The 17,599-nt window shown below is 53.8% G+C and overlaps 1 long non-coding RNA gene across 1 annotated transcript; it reads left to right on the top strand.

The window, feature by feature from the left end:
* The first annotated feature begins 16,269 nt into the window (after positions 1 to 16,269).
* On the top strand, positions 16,270 to 17,303 carry LOC139602391 (uncharacterized). The gene is made up of 3 exons (XR_011683188.1): positions 16,270 to 16,346; positions 16,447 to 16,580; positions 17,250 to 17,303. It is a non-coding gene; the product is annotated as an uncharacterized lncRNA (long non-coding RNA).
* Positions 17,304 to 17,599: the final 296 nt, after the last annotated feature.

Below are 17,599 nucleotides of genomic sequence, written 5' to 3'. Positions count from 1 at the left end.
AGCAGCACCAGCCAAGCAAGAGGCCCCTCATGAGCAGCCCTGAGGGCCACTCCAGGAGCAGGGCAGAGGTGTTGGCCCCACACCCACCACGATCACCAGCCGGTCCATCAGGTGGTCCAGCTTGGTTTTCTTCCTCTTGATCTTCCCAGAGTTCCTCATGATTTTGGAATCAAACCCTGGGCAGGGAACATTTCCAAAGTAAAAATGCAAGTCCCAGGAGGTCAGTGAGGCTGCTTCCCTCCATGAGGACACCTCCCCTCCCCTGAGGAGACCCTCCCTCCATCAGTGTCCATGGAGCCGTGGCTGCAGGCCCCAAAATGTGATGCTCACAGCAGCTCTCACCCCTCCCTCTCCCCACAGCTCCCCACGGCCTGAGCTGGGTGCGCTGGATCTGGGATGAGTGGAAGTGTCCAAGGCCAGGCTGGACAGGGCTTGGAGCTGCTTGGGACAGTGGAAGGTGTCCCTGCCATGGCAGAGGTGGAATGGGATGGGCTTTGAGGTCCCTTCCCACCCAATGCATCCCAGGATTCTCACATCCCAGGATTCTCACATTCCCTGGTGCAGGAGGCAGCTCTGTGTCCTGAGGAAGCCTCGCTCTGCCCTTAAATATTAATGATGATGTTCAGTGGAGCTGCCTCACTCTGAGCTCACATCCAGGGCAACAGTCAGGCTTTTTTTATCTTCATGTGCCATCTGCTCTTTCATCAAATCATTTGTAAAGGAGAGGCCCTCACATTCAGAAAAATCATCTGATAAATAAACACCCTGTTACACGGTGATACCTTTTATTGGGCTGTTAACTGCTCGAGCTGTGCGAGATAAATCGGTTTAATTAGTGGTAAGACATTCCTTTTTTAACATTTACATGAGCCTAATCATTATTCCCCTTGCATAGGCAGGCTCAGAATTTTAAGCAGGCTTCTCTCCTGTGCGGCATGCGCTGCCAGGAGGGTCCCATGAATAATTTAAAACTGCGTTGTCTTCTGGCCCTCAAAGAAAATACCAATATTTTGCTCCCACTTTCTGAACTCCTGTCCATGAAGGATCAATTGTCTTCCCAAGGGAGCTGACTCTGCTGGGAGATGCACGGCCCAGAGTGGAATCTCTCCTTTATTCTGGGAAGATTTTACAAGTCTCAGGAGGAGCAGGGTCAGCCAAAACAGGGACATCGAGAAGGGTCTGAACCTCCAACACTCCCACAGCAGCTCCTGCTCAGCCCCAGCAATTCTGCTCTCTTGAGGCAGCACCTGGACATTTATTTACAAAGTTCTGGGGACCCACAAGGTCCCTTAGGTCATTCAGCTGCCACAGGGCTTTGTTGTAGCCTCTCCTGGGAGATGAGGTGTCCTGGGGGCAGCTCCAGTCTCTGCTCTGGGACACGGACAGGGTCAGCCTGTCCTTCTAAGCCTTCTGATGTTTACATTTCTGTAATGGAGTTTCTCACGCACTTTTCATGTGAATAATGATTGTTTTGCATTCCTTTCTGGAAGAAGAAAAGTTTGATAGACTGTTAGTTTGACCAGTGTGGCTGGAGAAGTGGCAATTTCATCCTCCAATCCATGGTCACTTTTGAAAGTCTACAAATATTGGAGTCAGAAATAAACTATGTTCTTTTTACCTTGGATATTTCAGCTTGTGCCTGTCATTTATTTTGTGTCCTATTGCAACAGGACAGGAGCCCAGCAAGGGCTGGAGCTGGGCCAGGCCTTGGCATGGAGCTCAGGGCAAGGTTCTGCCCCCCGAGGCTGCTGGGCACTGCCCAGGCTCCCCAGGGAATGGTGCCAAGGCTGCCACAGCTCCAGGAGCTCCCAGGGCTGCTCAGGGTGGGGTTCTTGGGGTGGCTGTGCAGGGACAGGAGCTGGGCTGATCATCCCTTCCAATTCAGGAGATTCCAGGATTCTATGATTTGGCAGATGCCTGTTCTGGCTCCTTCTTGCATTCCCAAAGGAATCAACCAAAAAGTGTTGAAAACTACAAACAAATTTGGGGACACTTCAGTTCCAGAGACCTTGGGAAGCACCCGTGTCCCATCCAAACCAGTGCCTGCCTCTCACAGTGGGCAGCAGCAAGGAGATGGAGCAGAGCCCTCCCCTCATGGGAAAGCTGAGGAGCAGCAGGAAATGTTGCTCCTCTGGAAGCTTTTCCTAACAAAATCAATCTTGTTCAGGGAACCTTTTTATCTTGGTTTGGAAAAACAGGTGTCTTCTAAGGAAGGCAGGAGCCTCCCCTGAAATGGAGAATGTGAACCCTCCCCATCCTTCTGAATTGGTATAAAATTTAAATTAAGGAGCTCTCAGGCAACAAAAATATGGGAGCACGAAATACCAGTTCTTTAATAGGAAATAAAATAAAAGGATAAAATAAACAAAAATAAACAATGCAGTAAACTAAACCAACACTGCCAGAGTCAGAACCCAACCTGACACCCTGTGGGTCAGGGTGCTGGCAGCAGAACCATTGGAATTGTGGCTCAGCCCTCCTGCAGTGTCAGGGGTGGTTCTGCTGGAGCAGGGATCCTGGAGAAGGGTGGAATCTTCCTCTGAAGATCCAGTGGCAGAGGCAGCTGCTGTTCCTCTGGGGAATCCAGTGCAGAAGCTGTGCTGGTGTTCCAGAATCTCCAGATTATATCCAGGCAGGAATGCTTGGCTCCTCCCTCTGGGCTCCCATCTCCCAATGGGATGCTGTAGTTCTTATCAGCCATGCAGGGACATTCAATGGCTGTTATCAGCAGATGTCTGTCCTGAGGGAGGAGTGAGTGTGGAAGAGATAAGGAAAAACTGCCCACTGAACAGAAGACAGCTGCCATCCAGATGGCAAATAGAACACATCTTGCCTTGCAATCTGGGACACTTTTCCTAACAAAATTAATCTTTTCCAGAAGGTGGAACATCCCACCCCAAGGAAGGTTTCTCCTGATTGTTTCCCTGGCACAGAAATGCTGATGGAGCTGAGTGCTAACTCCTTCTGGAGCAAATGGGGCTGAGAGCAGCTCCAGGGCTGGGGCTGGAGCTGAGCAGGGGGCAGGGTGGATCCCTTCCCTTGGGAATGGCTCAGGATCCACTGAGCTTCTCTGCAAAGGTGAATGAGGATGCCTGGGAGGGAGCAGTTGAAAAGGAGATTGGGACCTCAGTGCTGCTCTGAGCACCTGGAGGAGAGGAGTAAGGAGGGTTTTTCTTTAAAAAACCCTGACCTGTGCCTTAGCTAAAGGAGGGTGGAGTTAAACTAAGACATGGAGGGGAAAGGAGAAGGAGGAAGAGAAGGAAACAGTGAAAGAAATCACTTATAATAAGTTGGAGGAGAGAAATAAAACCAGGAGAGGGGCTCTCAGCTGGTCACAAAGATGAAAAACCCACAGATATTTCAATTGTGGGGCAAGCAGCAACTTTCCTCTCTTGGCTCTGCTGGAGAGCCTGAGCCAGGGGCAGCAGAGGGCAGGGAAGGGCACTGGGCAGGACATTGGGACACAGAGCCAGGGATGGCACCAAGGGAAAGGGGGATTCTGCCCCTGTGCCCCTGTGCTCAGGTGAGACCCCACCTGCAGAGCTGCCCCAGCCCTGGGCACCAGCAGCAGGAGGACGTGGAGCTGCTGGAGCCAGGCCAGAGGAGGCACGGAGATGCTGCAAGGGCTGGAGCCCCTCTGCTCTGGAGCCAGCCTGGCACAGCTGGGCCTGCTCACCTGGACAAGAGAAGGCTCCAGGGACACCTGAGAGCCCCTGGCAGGGCCTGAAGGGGCTCCAGGAGAGCTGCAGAGGGACTGGGGACAAGGCCTGCAGGGACAGGAGCCAGGCAATGGCTCCCAGTGCCAGAGGGCAGGGCTGGGTGGGATCTTGGCAATCAGGAATTGTTCCCTGGCAGGGTGGGCAGGCCCTGGCCCAGGGTGCCCAGAGCAGCTGGGGCTGCCCCTGCATCCCTGGCAGTGCCCAAGGCCAGGCTGGACAGGGCTGGGAGCAGCCTGGGACAGTGGGAGGTGTCCCTGCCATGGCAGGGGTGGCACTGGGTGGGCTTTGAGGTCCCTTCCCATCCAAACCATTCCAGGATTCCATGAGCTCACACCTGCACACTCTGGGAAGGCAGGACCCCGTGGGCCCTATCAAAACAGGATTAATGATCCCTCTCAGCAGCGTCAGGAGCTCTGTGTGTAAACAATTTTTATTCTCAGGCCCACCCATCCATCCCTGGCTGTTGCTGGCAGCGTTTCCCCAGTGCAGCTCAGGGCTCAGCAGTTCCACCTGGCTGCCCAGGGATCCCAGCTCTCCCCTGGCCTCCTGGGGACATCTCCCTGGGTATCAATCACTCTGGTCCCTCCTGGGCACTGTGCCTGAGCAGTAAAACCCCACCATAAACTCCCAGCACTACAGGAACAGGATTCCTGCACTGACTGGAGCAGGCTGGGAAAGGGAAGGGCCAGATCCTTGAGATGCTGCTTTGTCTGGCCAGCATCCAGCAGATAAATAAGCTGCTGTTTCATCTCCAGCTGTGAATCGCCTCAATAAAAATCAGTACAATTAATCTCATTAATTGGGAAGATATAAGACCCAATTGGTAAATATTTATTGATATATTTTAATATATATTCCCAGCCCCTGGAGCAGCCTTCAGTGGGGTACAGAGGGGAGCTGGGCACAGCAAAGTGCAGCTGTCACTGAGGAGTGGTTTGGGTTATTTCCTCCCCCAGCAGCTCCAGACTCTCCAGAGCTTCACCAAACATTGTTTTGATCAGGGACAGAACAGCCCACACCACCTCTCCTCCTTTACCCACTAATGAAAACCATCTCCAGCTAAATTAAATTCTCCCTCACAGCACACCCAGCCCTGAGGGCAATTAAAGAAACATAATGAATCTGCTATTTTTTCCTTTTTTTTTTTTTTGAAGGCAATTAATGAGAAGCAGCTACAAAGGTGAACCGTGTATCTTTTAAAATGACTCATGACTCCAAAAATGACTCCAAAATGGCTTTGGGAGGGGGGGCACTGCTGGGTTAGAAGTTCTTGCAGCACTTTCAGGTGCAGCTGCCCGTGTGAAGGTGGGGAGGAAGCAGCAGGTGGTCTCTGGGGGACCATAATTGAGCCTTGCTGATGGAGATGTGCAGTTGTCACCTCTGCTGAGCTTCTCAGTTCCCTCCCTGGCTGCCCTCACACGAATCCTGCCAAGGGATGCAGAGAGGAGGCTGACACAGACAGGGAGGGGACAACAGCTTTGGAGAGATCCCAGGGATCCAGGAGTGGTCAGAGGTTGGAGATAATTCTGAGAAAGGCCAGCAAGATCTAGGGATGAGCTGATAGAATAAATTAAAATTACATTTTTAACTTAGATATATTCATATTTGTTTCTCTTTGGTGGTGGAAAGGAATGGGTTAAAATTATAAGGGAAGGAAAGTAATTTTAGAATGTCCACCTCTTAAAACTGTCTAAAACCAAGGCAGCTGTTCACACACAGCAAGAACCACCTTGAAAGGGACCATTAATCCCATTTCTGCAGGAGCAGAGCTGTCCCTGGGTCTGGCCCTCCCAGGCTGTGAGCTCAGGGAATCCTGGAATGCTTTGGGTTGGGAAGGACCTTAAAACCCACCACATCCCATCCCATCCCATCCCATCCCATCCCATCCCATCCCATCCCATCCCATCCCATCCCTGCCATGGCAGGGACACCTTCTGTTGGATTATGGAATTTTTTTTTTTTTTTTTTTTTTGAGTTTTTAAGATGCCTCCCACTTGCCCCATCTCTGGGTCAGAAAAGGGCATCATCCAACAACCTTCCACCATCCCAGGCTGCTCCAAGTCCCATCCAGCCTGGCTTTGGGCACTCCCAGGGGTCCAGGGGTGTTGGGCAGGTGCCCCTGGCACACAGTGGCTCTGCAGGAGGAGGGCTCAGCTGGGACACTCAGAGCAGGATTTGTCCCAGGCTCTGCTTTTGGCACCTTTGCCCCTCAGGTTCTGGAGCATACAAGAGCTGAATTCCCACCTGTCTTGGTTTGGAAAGACAGGTGCCTGCTAAGGAAGGCAGGAACCTCCCCTGAAATGGAAAGTGTCAACCCCCTCCCTCCAAATTGCTATAAAATTTAAATTAGGGGCTCTCAAGCAACAAATATGGGAGCAGGAATAACAGTTCTTTAATAAGGAAGAAAAGGATAAAATAAACAATGCAGTGAACTAAAACAACACTGCCAGAGTCAGACCCCAACCTGACACCCTGTGGGTCAGGGTGTGGGCAGCAGAACCATTGGAATTGTGGCTCAGCCCTCCTGCAGTGTCAGGGGTGGCTCTGCTGGAGCAGGGATCCTGAAGAAGGGTGGAATCTTCCTCTGCAGATCCAGTGGCAGAGGCAGCTGCTGCTCCTCTGGGGAATCCAGTGCAGAAGCTGTGCTGGTGTCCCAGAATCTCCAGATTATATCCAGGCAGGAATGCTTGGCTCCTCCCTCTGGGCTCACATCTCCCAATGGGATGCTGTAGTTCTTATCAGCCATGCAGGGACATTCAGTAGCTGTTATCAGCAGGTGTCTGCCCTGAGGGAGGAGTGATTGTGGAAGAGATAAGGCACTGCCATGGAGATGGTAACAGAGTACATCTGGCCTTGCAGTCTGGAACTCCACCCACCCCTGGAGCCACAGCAGGGTCCTGCTGGCTGGGGACTCCTCCACCTCCTCTGAGCTCTGCCAAAGCTGCTCCCACTGCTGGGGGCTGGAATTGGCCCAGGGGAGGCTCCAGCTCAGCCAGGGAAGCATCTGCAGGGGCTGCTCCTGTTTCCAGCACAGGGCAGAGCCAGGGAGCTGGATTTCCCTTTGCATTTGCTCATTATCCATGTAAATAAAACAAGCTGGAAAGCAAAATAATTTTGTCCCACACTCTGCCTGGGCACCTGGCACAGTTTAACCCTCAAAGGAGCAGGAGCTGCTTTGTTAATTTGTTTTCCTTTCTCCTGATGCCTCTTCTGGAGCTTGTCTGGACATGGGGGGGGATCACAGCCCACAGCTGTGCCCACCCTTGGGAAATCCAGCATTTGCAAGAAATCATTTTCCCAGCCTTGGGGGTTTTTTGCACAGCCTGAAGACCTTTCCATTCTGGAAGAGCCTCTCCTGGTGTTAAACCAGGAGTTTTTGCAGGAGCACAGAGCCCTGGGAAGCTCTGTGGTGCTCCTGGTGCTGGTTCAGCATGCCAGGGTGGGAGAGGATTCCCAGGGGCAGCTTCACAACTCCACAGGTGGCTGCCCAAGGACAGTGGGAAGGAGGAGGATGCGCAATAATCTGTGTCAAGTGCTCTTTTTCCTGTGTTCAACAAATCAATAAATTCTGGCTGGAAATAAAATCATTACTTGCCTCCTCTCGTGTTCCAGCTCAGCATGGAGCTAGAGATGCCAAAGGAAAGGGATGTGGATCATTCCAGCTGGATTTATGGAATGGCTGGAGAGGGTTGGCATGGAGCTCAGGGCAAGGTTCTTCCCCCCGAGGCTGCTGGGCACTGCCCAGGCTCCCCAGGGAATGGTGCCAAGGCTGCCAGAGCTCCAGGAGCTCCCAGGGCTGCTCAGGGTGGGGTTCTTGGGGTGGCTGGGCAGGGATGGGGCTGCAGTGATGGTGATGGTGATGGTGATGGTGATGGTGATGGTGAGACCCCACCTGCAGAGCTGCCCCAGCCCTGGGACCAGCACAGGGAGGGGCTGGAGCTGCTGGAGAGTGTCCAGAGGAGGATCCCTGGCAGTGCCCAAGGCCAGGCTGGACAGGGCTTGGAGCAGCTTGGGACAGTGGAAGGTCTCCCTGCCCATGGCAGGGAATGAGATGATATTAAAGTCCCTTCCAGCCCAAACCAGTCTGGGATTCTGTGAAGAGCAGCAGATGCTCACAGCGAGGTTTGAAGTGACCCTAAGGAGGGAGCACAGGCAGGATTTTCCTGCCCAAAAGAGCCAGGGTTGGACTCTTGGAGCATCTGAAGGGAAAAGCACAGAGCTGGCTGCACTCCCAGCTGGGGACAGAGGTCCTGCAGCTGAGCCAGGCTGGAACAGTGGTTTGTGCCTGTGAGCAGGGCTGAGCAGAGAGCAGCTGCTGCCCTGAAACCCCCAGGGCTCTGCCCAGCAGGAATGCTGAGCTTTTCTCAGAGCCACCAGCACAGCCCGGCTGCCAGGTGTTTGCAGTCATGGAAAAAGGCAAACAAAGCCATTCAGGGAACAAATGAGGATAAATCCAGGCACTTCTACCTGCTCACAAACAGCCTGCCAGCTGAGGAGCTGAAATGCAACCCCCTGGAGAAGCTGGAGCATCCAGGCACTGCTGAAGCTGCAGCGCAGGAGTGGGGCTGGAGGGCAGAGAAGGTGTCAGGGGGGTCAGAGGGGTGGAAGGTTGGATAAACTGGGCCAGGGAGGTGCACACTGGGGAGCCAGGTGGGAAATTGCATCCACAGGTGCATGGGAATGAAGAATATCCTGGTGTCCATCCCGGTGTGCTCAGACTGGGACTCCAGCCTGCAGCAGACTGGGTTCTAGCCAGAGCCTGACCTTTGCAGCCCCAATTAGCTGGGAGAGGAGCTGTGCAGCTAATGAGCCCGTGAAGGGATTTATCTCAGCCCCAGGCACCGACTCTGACTGTAGATTCCTGGCACAGGCATCAGCTCCCTATCGATCCCAGCAAGGCCGAGTGCTCCCCAGCATGAAAATCACAGGGAAATGGGATTTCTCCATCAGATCCCAGGGAAATGGGATTTCTCCATGGGATTTCTCCATGAGATTTCTTTGCTGCTGTTTGGGTGCCTGTGAGACCTCCTCATGCCCAGTGTGGCCAAAAGCCACCTGCAAACAGTGGAGGTTATTGACAGCCAGAAATTGTCACCCCGTGGAGGGGGGTGTGACCTGTGATGGCAGCAAACTGGTTAGGGGGAAAAGAAGGGAAGGAATAGATCCTGAATTCCATAGGATTTCATTGGGAATTCTGGAGAACAGGGAGGAGAGAACCTGAGGAATGCCCTGGAGCCCCTGAGACCAAAGGTTAGAGAGCTGTTGATTTTTCCTGATACAGTTTGCAGGAATGAGGCACTGGGAAACACTCTGGGTACCTGCCCAGTTTAACTGGTTTTCCTGAAATAAACTGGTGCCAGAACATTCCAGAAGGGTCACAGGGAGGGAAGGGGGGGGTCTCAGTCTCACAGCTGGGGACTGGGGCAGCTGCAGAGGATTTGGAGCCCAGTCCCCATCCCAGCCCCCCCAAATTCAGGAGCCTGGAATTGGTTCCTGCTCTGATTCCCCCTCCTTGCAGCCAGGCGGGGTTGGAGCTGCTCAGAGCGTGGGATGAGGAGGGGATAATTAGCCCTGAGCTTTCCTCTACCTGCAGGAGGCTGGAAGGAAATTCTGAGTCAGACCAAAACAACATTTAGAAAATGTAGCAGGCCCAGGCAGGATGATCAGTGGCTGGTAATGACAATTTATCTTGTCACATCTTGATACCTCCTGTTGTACTGTCCTCCCTGCCTGGTTTGCAGGGAAAGGGCAGCCTGTAAATCTCAGAGGCACTGGGAGATATTGTCCTTCTCACTTCACAGCCTGGAGAGGTGCCTTGAGCTGGAACCTGGCAGGCAGAGGCACAATTCCACCACAGAGCACCTTTGCTGTGCTGCAGGGAATTTGTCTCCATCCTCATTGAGCCCCAGCTCCACTCCTGCCAGAGAACAACTCCCACTGCCAGCAATTCCCCCTGCAGCCATTTTAAACAATCCTAGAGGCTGTGATTCTCTCCAGGCTGATCATCCCCATGCTGGCACACCCAGAGGAATTCATCTTGCACCATGGCAGCCTGCAGGAACATAAAACATTCCTTCCCTTGGGAAATCCTGCAAGGGTACCAGAGAACTGGTACTGGGAACTGGTACTGGGAACTGGTGCTGGGAACTGGTACTGGGAACTGGGAATTGGTACTGGGAACTGGAACTGGTACTGGAACTGGTACCAGTACTGGAAATGGTACTGGAACCAGTACTGGAAACTGGTACTGAGTACTGGTACTGGAACTGGTACTGGAACCAGTACTGGAACTGGTATTGAGTACTGGTACTGGAACTGGTACTGGAACCAGTACTGGTACTGGAAACTGGCACTGGGAAGTGGAACTGGGAACTAGAATTGGTGCTGGGAACTGGTACTGGAACTGGAAATGGTACTGGGAACTGGTACTGGAACTAGTATTGGAACTGGTACTGGGTACTGGTACTGGGAACTGGTACTGGAACTGGGACTGGGAACAAGGATGAACAAAGCCCTGCAACCCACCTGGGAAGCAGAGTGAATTTCTTCCTATTCTGTAGACAAGATAAAGAACATTTTAAAAAGTTCCTGGGAGCTCAGGAAGGTGCCCAAGAAAGGAATAAAGCCCAGGAGTGGCAGCTCCCCATGTCCAGGTTTAACTGGTAAATCCAGCAGGTTCAGTCAGCTCCAGGGGAGTTGTTTCCATGTTTTCCCCAGGAGATGCTGAGCCAGTCAGGCAGAGGCACTGCTCTGCAGCAGCTTGAGCATCAGAGGAGAGAGGAGAGAGGTTTACAGGAGCGTGGCTTAATTCTGTCAGCTCAGAGCACGCACATGTTCAGCTCTCACAGCCCGAGTAACTGATAAGAGCTCGTTTATTAATCCCTGGTAACTCAATCTGCCCTCCCAACCCCAAGTGCTGAGCAGAGATGATGCCCTGAGGAGCTGGAGATCAATTTAAATTTCCAGAGCCTGGGTCCCTGACTCACTCCATAGTGCCAGTGCTCCTCAGAATAAGCAGGGAGAGGATTTTCTGTCACATCCCTGATCCTTCCAGCAGTGCTGGCTGCCACATCCTGCTGTGCTGGAGCCATGGACAGGAGCTGTGCAGGGGGACACGTCTGACCAGCTCCCACCCCCTCCACCAGCACTGGGATGGATCCTCTGGGTGCTGGTGCTTCCATGCAGCCCCATCCAGGGCCCTTTGTGCTCATCCCTGGTGCTCCCTGCAGGAAAAGCTCCCTTGGAAGGGGCAGCTCCAACAGAGAGCTGAGGGTTGAACCAGACTGGAGGGATGAGGAAAACAAAGCCACTGACGTGGCCCAGGTGACACAGGCACAGAGGGGTGGGAGGCACACTGGTTAATGACTGCCTGGTTAATGGCCCACATGCAAATCCCGTGTGCTGCTCCTGCAGGGGCCTCAGCACTCCCAGCACCCCTGGACTGGCTCCAGCCCTCCCAGCTGCACCTCTCAGGGGTCTCCTGGAGAATCAGAGCCCTGCAAGGGGAGCTGGCAGCAGCCCAGCACTGCTGACACTCTGCCTCAGCAGCCCCCAAACGCTGCTGACCATGAACTCTTTAATTCTGGCACTGCAGGTTCTGCTGCTCAATAAAAGAAAAAAAAAAAAACCCAACAAAAAAGCCATTTATGAGGGAACAGTCAATAAAGTGAGACTTTACAGCTGGTTGGGAGTGGTTGGAAACTGCACCCTCTGGAATGGTGAGGGGTCACTGTTTCAGGACAGCTGCAGTGTCCTGGAGCTGAGATCCCTCCTGCAAGGCTGAGACAGGGATTCTGACACCCTCAAACACCCCAGGCCATGCCCACAAAGCTGGAAAGTGGATGTGGTCACTCTTCCCTCCTGGCCTGCTGCAGCTCCTGGGGCTCAGTGCCCCCTGCTCTGCAATCCCAGCAGTGCCAGCCCATCCAGAACCTGCTCTCAGCTCAGGAGCTGCTGAGCCTGGGGGGACAACAGGAGAGGGTGCTGGGGCCACCAAAACACCCTGGTGACAGCTGAGTGCTGCCACAGGAATGAGAAAGGAGAGGACGACAGCTCAGATGAAATGTTTGCACTTTTATTGAGGCTCTGAGCAGTCACAAACGCACAGCCCCTCTGCTCCCCAGCACTGCTGTGTCCTGTGGCAGTGTCCCCTCGGGGAAGGTGACACCCTGATGCTCTCAGTGCTCTGAGGCATTGACAGAAGTGTCTCTTCCCCAGCTCTGTAGGGAACCTCAGCTCCTGGGAGCTGCTTTGCAGGATCAGTGGAGAGTGAAATGCCCAGGCTTGAGCTGCCGCGGGTGGCCAAGGTGCCTCCTGAGGATCCTCTGGAACAAATTCTTCCTGGCTGTCGCCACGGGGAGCTCCAGGGAGCTGCTCCTCGGACACTCCTTGCTCAGGAGCCTCCTGTCCCTCCTCCCTGCCTCCTGGCTTTCCAGAGCCTCTGTTTTTCGCGTGTCTCTGGCACATCTGGGCAGGGGAAGCCCTGCTGGGGTCGGGCTGCTTCCATCGTCCTTGTGACTTGGCTGCCTGTGGTGCCTCTGGCTTCCTCCCATGCCGGAGTCTCCCTCAGCAGCAGGAATCCCGGGATGTCTGCAGCAGGGACCCGAGTGAAAGAACGCCTCCTCCCTGGTGACCTGCGGGCTCTGGCCCAGGGTGACAAAGCCGTACGGGGTGGTGACCTTGGGGAGGTGCGGCAGGGACAGAGCTGCCCAGGCGGTGGCGTCTGGCGTGGGGCAGGATGGGTTAAAAGAGGATGGGTCGAAAGAGGATGAGTTGAAAGAGGATGGGTTAGAGCCGAGCTCATCCCGCACCGCTGGGTCCCAGCTGCTCCTCCAAGCCGGCCCCTCCAGCTGTCCCCTCTCCTGCCCCGTCCCCTTGCCTGAGCGTCTCTGCTTCTTGCGGATATCCAGGGACGGGATAACAAACTGCGGGATGCGCTCGGGGGTCACCACGTGGGAGAAGACGTCTCTGGAGCCGCTGCCCTGGAGCGGACAGAGGGCCATGGTGGCCCCGAGGGCTGGCAGGGCAGCGCTGGCCGTTTATGCCCACAGCCACCCCCGGGTGGTGACGCGCGGTGACGGCGCCGCCAGGTCCCTGCCACGGCCCAGCGGCCACCGGGACACGGGGGCGGGAGGATGGAGGGGACGGGCGAGGACACGGCGCTGCCAGAGCCACCCCCGGCTCTGTCACCCACGAGCGGGAGCGGGATGAGTCACCGACCGTGGGCACCATCGGGGGCAGGGGCAGCGGGAGTGGCGGACAAGCGTTTCAGCCCTGTCCAGCAAAGCTCCCGTCGGGAAAAGCCCCAGCCCACGCCATCCCCGCAGGCAGCGGCAGCTTCAGCCAGCAAGCCCCGGTCCCTCCTGCGCCCCTGGGCAGGCTCCTTCCCGCAGCATCCCTGTGCTCCCATCCCGCTGGGCTGGGAGGGACGGGCTGTGGATGCCACGGGGCAGAGAGAGAGGCTTGTGAGAACTTCCAGGCAGTCGTAAGGATGAGATAAATTGTTAGTTAAACAGTCTGCGGGTGGTGTTTGTGAAAAACGCCAAGCACTCGTTTTTTAAAAAATTTTAAAAGTTTAATGGTAATAAAATGGTTATAAAAATAGGAATACAATTAGAGTGATAATAATTTGGACAAATTGAATTAGGACAATATGAGACAATAGAAACAAAGAGTTATGGATGTCCGGGTACCTTTTTCTGGGCAGCACGAGCCTGAAAAAAGACCCACATTAACAGAGGATTAACCCTTAAAAACAATAACCTGTTGCATATTTATACACCTCATCCATGATGCATAAATTTCATTCAAACACAGGATTCTGTCTGGGCAGTGTCAACATCTTCCTCAAAAGCCTAACGGTGTCTTCAGGGCTGAGTGAGATGGGAAGAAGTTCATTTCTTCTGATAATGGAGCAATAAATTCTCCTTCTCTGAAAGATTCAGGTGTCCTGTGGCTGCTATCTCACTGTGAGTCCTTTCTTTAGAAAAAAAGTATCCTACATAGCAAAGCTTCTATTTTAACACTTTGTTATAACCTAAAACTACATTTACCACACTACTTAAGAGAATTAATACAGCATCACTTTCTAACACAACCCATATAATATTCATTTTAATATTTGCAAAAAGCCAATCATAAAACACGCATTTTTCACTGTGTTTTCCTACTTTGTCTTTCTGTTCTTCTCAAGGACAGTGTGTGAGAAAGGTGTTTTTGTTAGTTAGCGAATTAAATAGAATCCATCCTATCACACCATAAAAACCACACGGTTCTCTTGAATAAAGCCTTTGCTCTTTCTACAGTCCTGCCTCCCATCTGCTCCTGTGTCATTCTTGGGGCAAAAATGACAAGGAAGGACAGCCCCAGGCAGTGCCCAGGGCATGGGGAAGAGGCTTGGTGCCTCCCATAGGGAGGAGGATGATGAGGATGAAGCTGCTCTCTCAGCTTTGTGCCTCCCATAGGGAGGAGGATGATGAGGATGAAGCTGCTCTCTCAGCTTTGTGCCTCCCATAGGGAGGAGGATGATGAGGATGAAGCTGCTCTCTCAGCTTTGTGCCTCCTGCAGGAAGGAGGATGATGAGGATGAAGCTGCTCTCTCAGCTTTGTGCCCCCCATTGGAAGGAGGATGATGAGGATGAAGCTGCTCTCTCAGCTTTGTGCCCCCCATCGGAAGGAGGATGATGAGGATGAAGCTGCTCTCTCAGCTTTGTGCCCCCCATCGGAAGGAGGATGATGAGGATGAAGTTGCTCTCTCGGCTTTGTGCCTCCTGCAGGAAGGAGGATGATGAGGATGAAGCTGCTCTCTCAGCTTTGTGCCCCCCATAGGGAGGAGGATGATGAGGATGAAGCTGCTCTCTCAGCTTTGTGCCTCCTGCAGGAAGGAGGATGATGAGGATGAAGCTGCTCTCTCAGCTTTGTGCCTCCTGCAGGAAGGAGGATGATGAGGATGAAGCTGCTCTCTCAGCTTTGTGCCCCCCATAGGAAGGAGGATGATGAGGATGAAGCTGCTCTCTCAGCTTTGTGCCTCCCATAGGAAGGAGGATGATGAGGATGAAGCTGCTCTCTCAGCTTTGTGCCTCCCATAGGGAGGAGGATGATGAGGATGAAGCTGCTCTCTCAGCTTTGTGCCTCCTGCAGGAAGGAGGATGATGAGGATGAAGCTGCTCTCTCAGCTTTGCCTTTCCCCTGTGCAGCAGGGCAGGGCAGGGCAGGACTGGGAGGGGTTTTGTGTCTCTCTCCCCAGCTAAGGAAGCTCCTGCACTCTCAGGGCGGCTTTGGGGTGGATCTTGAGGGGAAAACGATGCAGACAGGAACAGCAGCTCTATCTCTGTGCAGACACGGAGCAGAGGGGCCTCCCCTCGCCTGGGATCAGGTTCTCCCACCCCTGGAGGGCTCAGCAGGGCAGGCTCTGGCTCTCATCACCTTCAGCTCTTTGCATCCACACAGAGCAAGGGGAGAGATTTCAAATCAAGCTCCAGGAGGAGACCTCAAACTGAGGGAAAACGAGCCCCTAATGGGAGCCCTTAACTGAGGCCCCAGTGCTGATGGTAAGGAGCCCCCACCGCTGCCCCTCCAATTAGCAGAGCCAGGAGCTCATCAGGGCAACGAGCAGCACATGGGGCAGGGCCCATAAGTACCCTGAAGGCTCCAGAGGGGTTAAGCCAAGCTTGTGTCCAGTCTGGGCTCTATGGAGCAGCCCCCAGAGCAGGTGTAGGCCCTGCCCAAGGGGTGGCCCCAGTGCCAGCTGGGGGCACTCTCAGGGCTGGGCTGGAGGCTCTGACCTTTCCCTTTCTCCCTCTGCAGATGAGGCCCCTCACCAGCAGTGACTCCTTCTCCAGCAGGCTCCTGGAGCAGATCCTTCAGCTCAGCTTGGTCAAGTACCCAGTGAGTGATGCTGGGGCTGGGGAGGGGGTGGCTAAAACCTCAACACTGGCAGTTTCTGGGGTTTTTCTGCCAGATAATTTCATTTTGTCCAGTTTTTTCACATTACTAGATGTTGGGAAGAAATTGTTCCCTGTGAGGGTGGGCAGGCCCTGGATCCCTGGCAGTGCCCAAGGCCAGGCTGGACAGGGCCTGGAGCAGCCTGGGACAGTGGGAGGTGTCCCTGCCAAGATAAGGTGTGGAATATCTGCTCCTTAAGGTCCCTTCCAACCCAAACAATTCCATTATTTTTTTTCTGCTTTCTTCCTTATCCAAACTTTTTCTCCTTGGCCTTGCCTTGCTCCCCTTCAGCTGTTGGTACCTGCAGCATTCCCATTTCTCTCCCTCTCTGGGCCAGAAGAAATGGGAGAGTTTTGGGACTAAGGTACCACCCAACAGGTTCTGGCTGAAGCTGGTCCCAATTTCAGGCCAGAGCAGAGTTTAAGGCTTTAGACACCTGGAAGTTCTCCCATGTGCTGATGGACCTCTCTTTGCAGCTGAAGCTCCTTCAGAAAGCCTCTGTCTGGATTGGATTGGTGCTCCCTGTGGGGTCCATCAGGAGCAGGCTCTGCCCCCCATCCCTAACCCTGGCCAGGAAGCACCGGGGGAAGCTCCTGCACCTGCTGCTCTCCCTGACCCCCACCAGCATCCAGAACCTCCTGGGCCACCTCCCAACCGACTGGGGCCACAGCAACATGGCCAAGGGTAAGAGCTGGGGCCTCCTGGGACACCTGGAGGCTTTGCAGCATGGAATTCCTGAGGAGCCCTGTGTTAGCTCTGGTGTGGTGATTGTGAATCCCTGCAGAGATCCGGGAGGCTCCCATCAACCCAGCCAGCAAGAGGAAGAGGGATGATGTGGCTCTGGAGCAGCAGGAGTCCTGGTTTGTGGTGCTGGAGAGGGATTTGCCAGAGGATGACCCTGAAGACATCTCGTATGAGGTGAGGTCTTGTGGCTGCTGAGCAATTCCAAGGTGGTTTGGGCTCTCTGTGGGTCTGGGAGTGTTCCTGTGGAGGAGCCTGCAGAGGTTTCCTTCCCTGCTGTGGTGTTTGAGGGCTCCTAGGATGAGGGAAGAGATGAGAATCTTGACTCCATGTTTCAGAAGGCTGATTTATTATTTTATGATATATATTATATTAAAAGGATATATTAAAGAATAGGAGAAAGGATTTCATCAGAAGGCTAGAAAACGAATGAATAATAAAATCTTGTGACTGCTCACAGCTTTGACACAGGTGGCTGTCATTGGTTATCAAGTAAAAACAATTCACATGCTGGGTAAACAATTCTCCAAATCACATTCCAAAGCAGCAAAACATGGAGAAGCTGAAGCTTCTTAGGGGAAAAGATCCTGGCAAAAGGATTTTTCATAGGAGATGTCAGTGGCACCCCATCCCCTCTTTGAGGGCATAGGGTGTCCAAGGAGTGCTGAGCATCACCCCAGCACCATCTGGGAGCTGGGGGTGCCCCACTCTCCCCTGGGGGTTCCCTTTGGTTGATGTCCCTGCAAGGCAGCACCTCTGTCACCCTTGGCTGTGGCTCCCAGGGCTGCTGTGTCCTTCCCCAGGCTGTTCCTTCCTCAGAGCCCCCCTTTGCCTCTTTTCCCCCAGCCCTCAGAGCTGGAGTCAGACAGTGAGGAGTACCAGACCCAAAATGACACCGACCTGGAGCTGGAGGAGCAGGGTGGGGTCACAGTGCTGGACCCCACAGCTGTCCAGGTGAGTCTTCCTGCTCCATTCCTGGGCCCTGCAGGGATTCACCCAAGGAGGCAGCCTGGGCTTGCTCTGCTCTGAATTCCATGAATCCCTTATGGATTTTTGCTGGTCTGACCCTGTCCCTGTGCCACACAACCCCCAGGGCTCTGTGTTGCCCTCAGAGCTGGGAGCAGAGGATCCAGATGTGGCCAGTGGTGGAGATGCTCCAGATGTGGCCTGTGGTGATGCCCAGGAGCCACGAGGGG

The sequence above is a fragment of the Agelaius tricolor genome, unplaced genomic scaffold (genome assembly GCF_023055355.1).
Source record: "Agelaius tricolor isolate 1412-34295 unplaced genomic scaffold, bAgeTri1.0.p SCAF_33, whole genome shotgun sequence".
Lineage (NCBI taxonomy): Eukaryota > Metazoa > Chordata > Aves > Passeriformes > Icteridae > Agelaius > Agelaius tricolor.
Note: the sequence above shows the minus strand (reverse complement) of the source record. Positions and strands in the feature narration are given on the sequence as shown.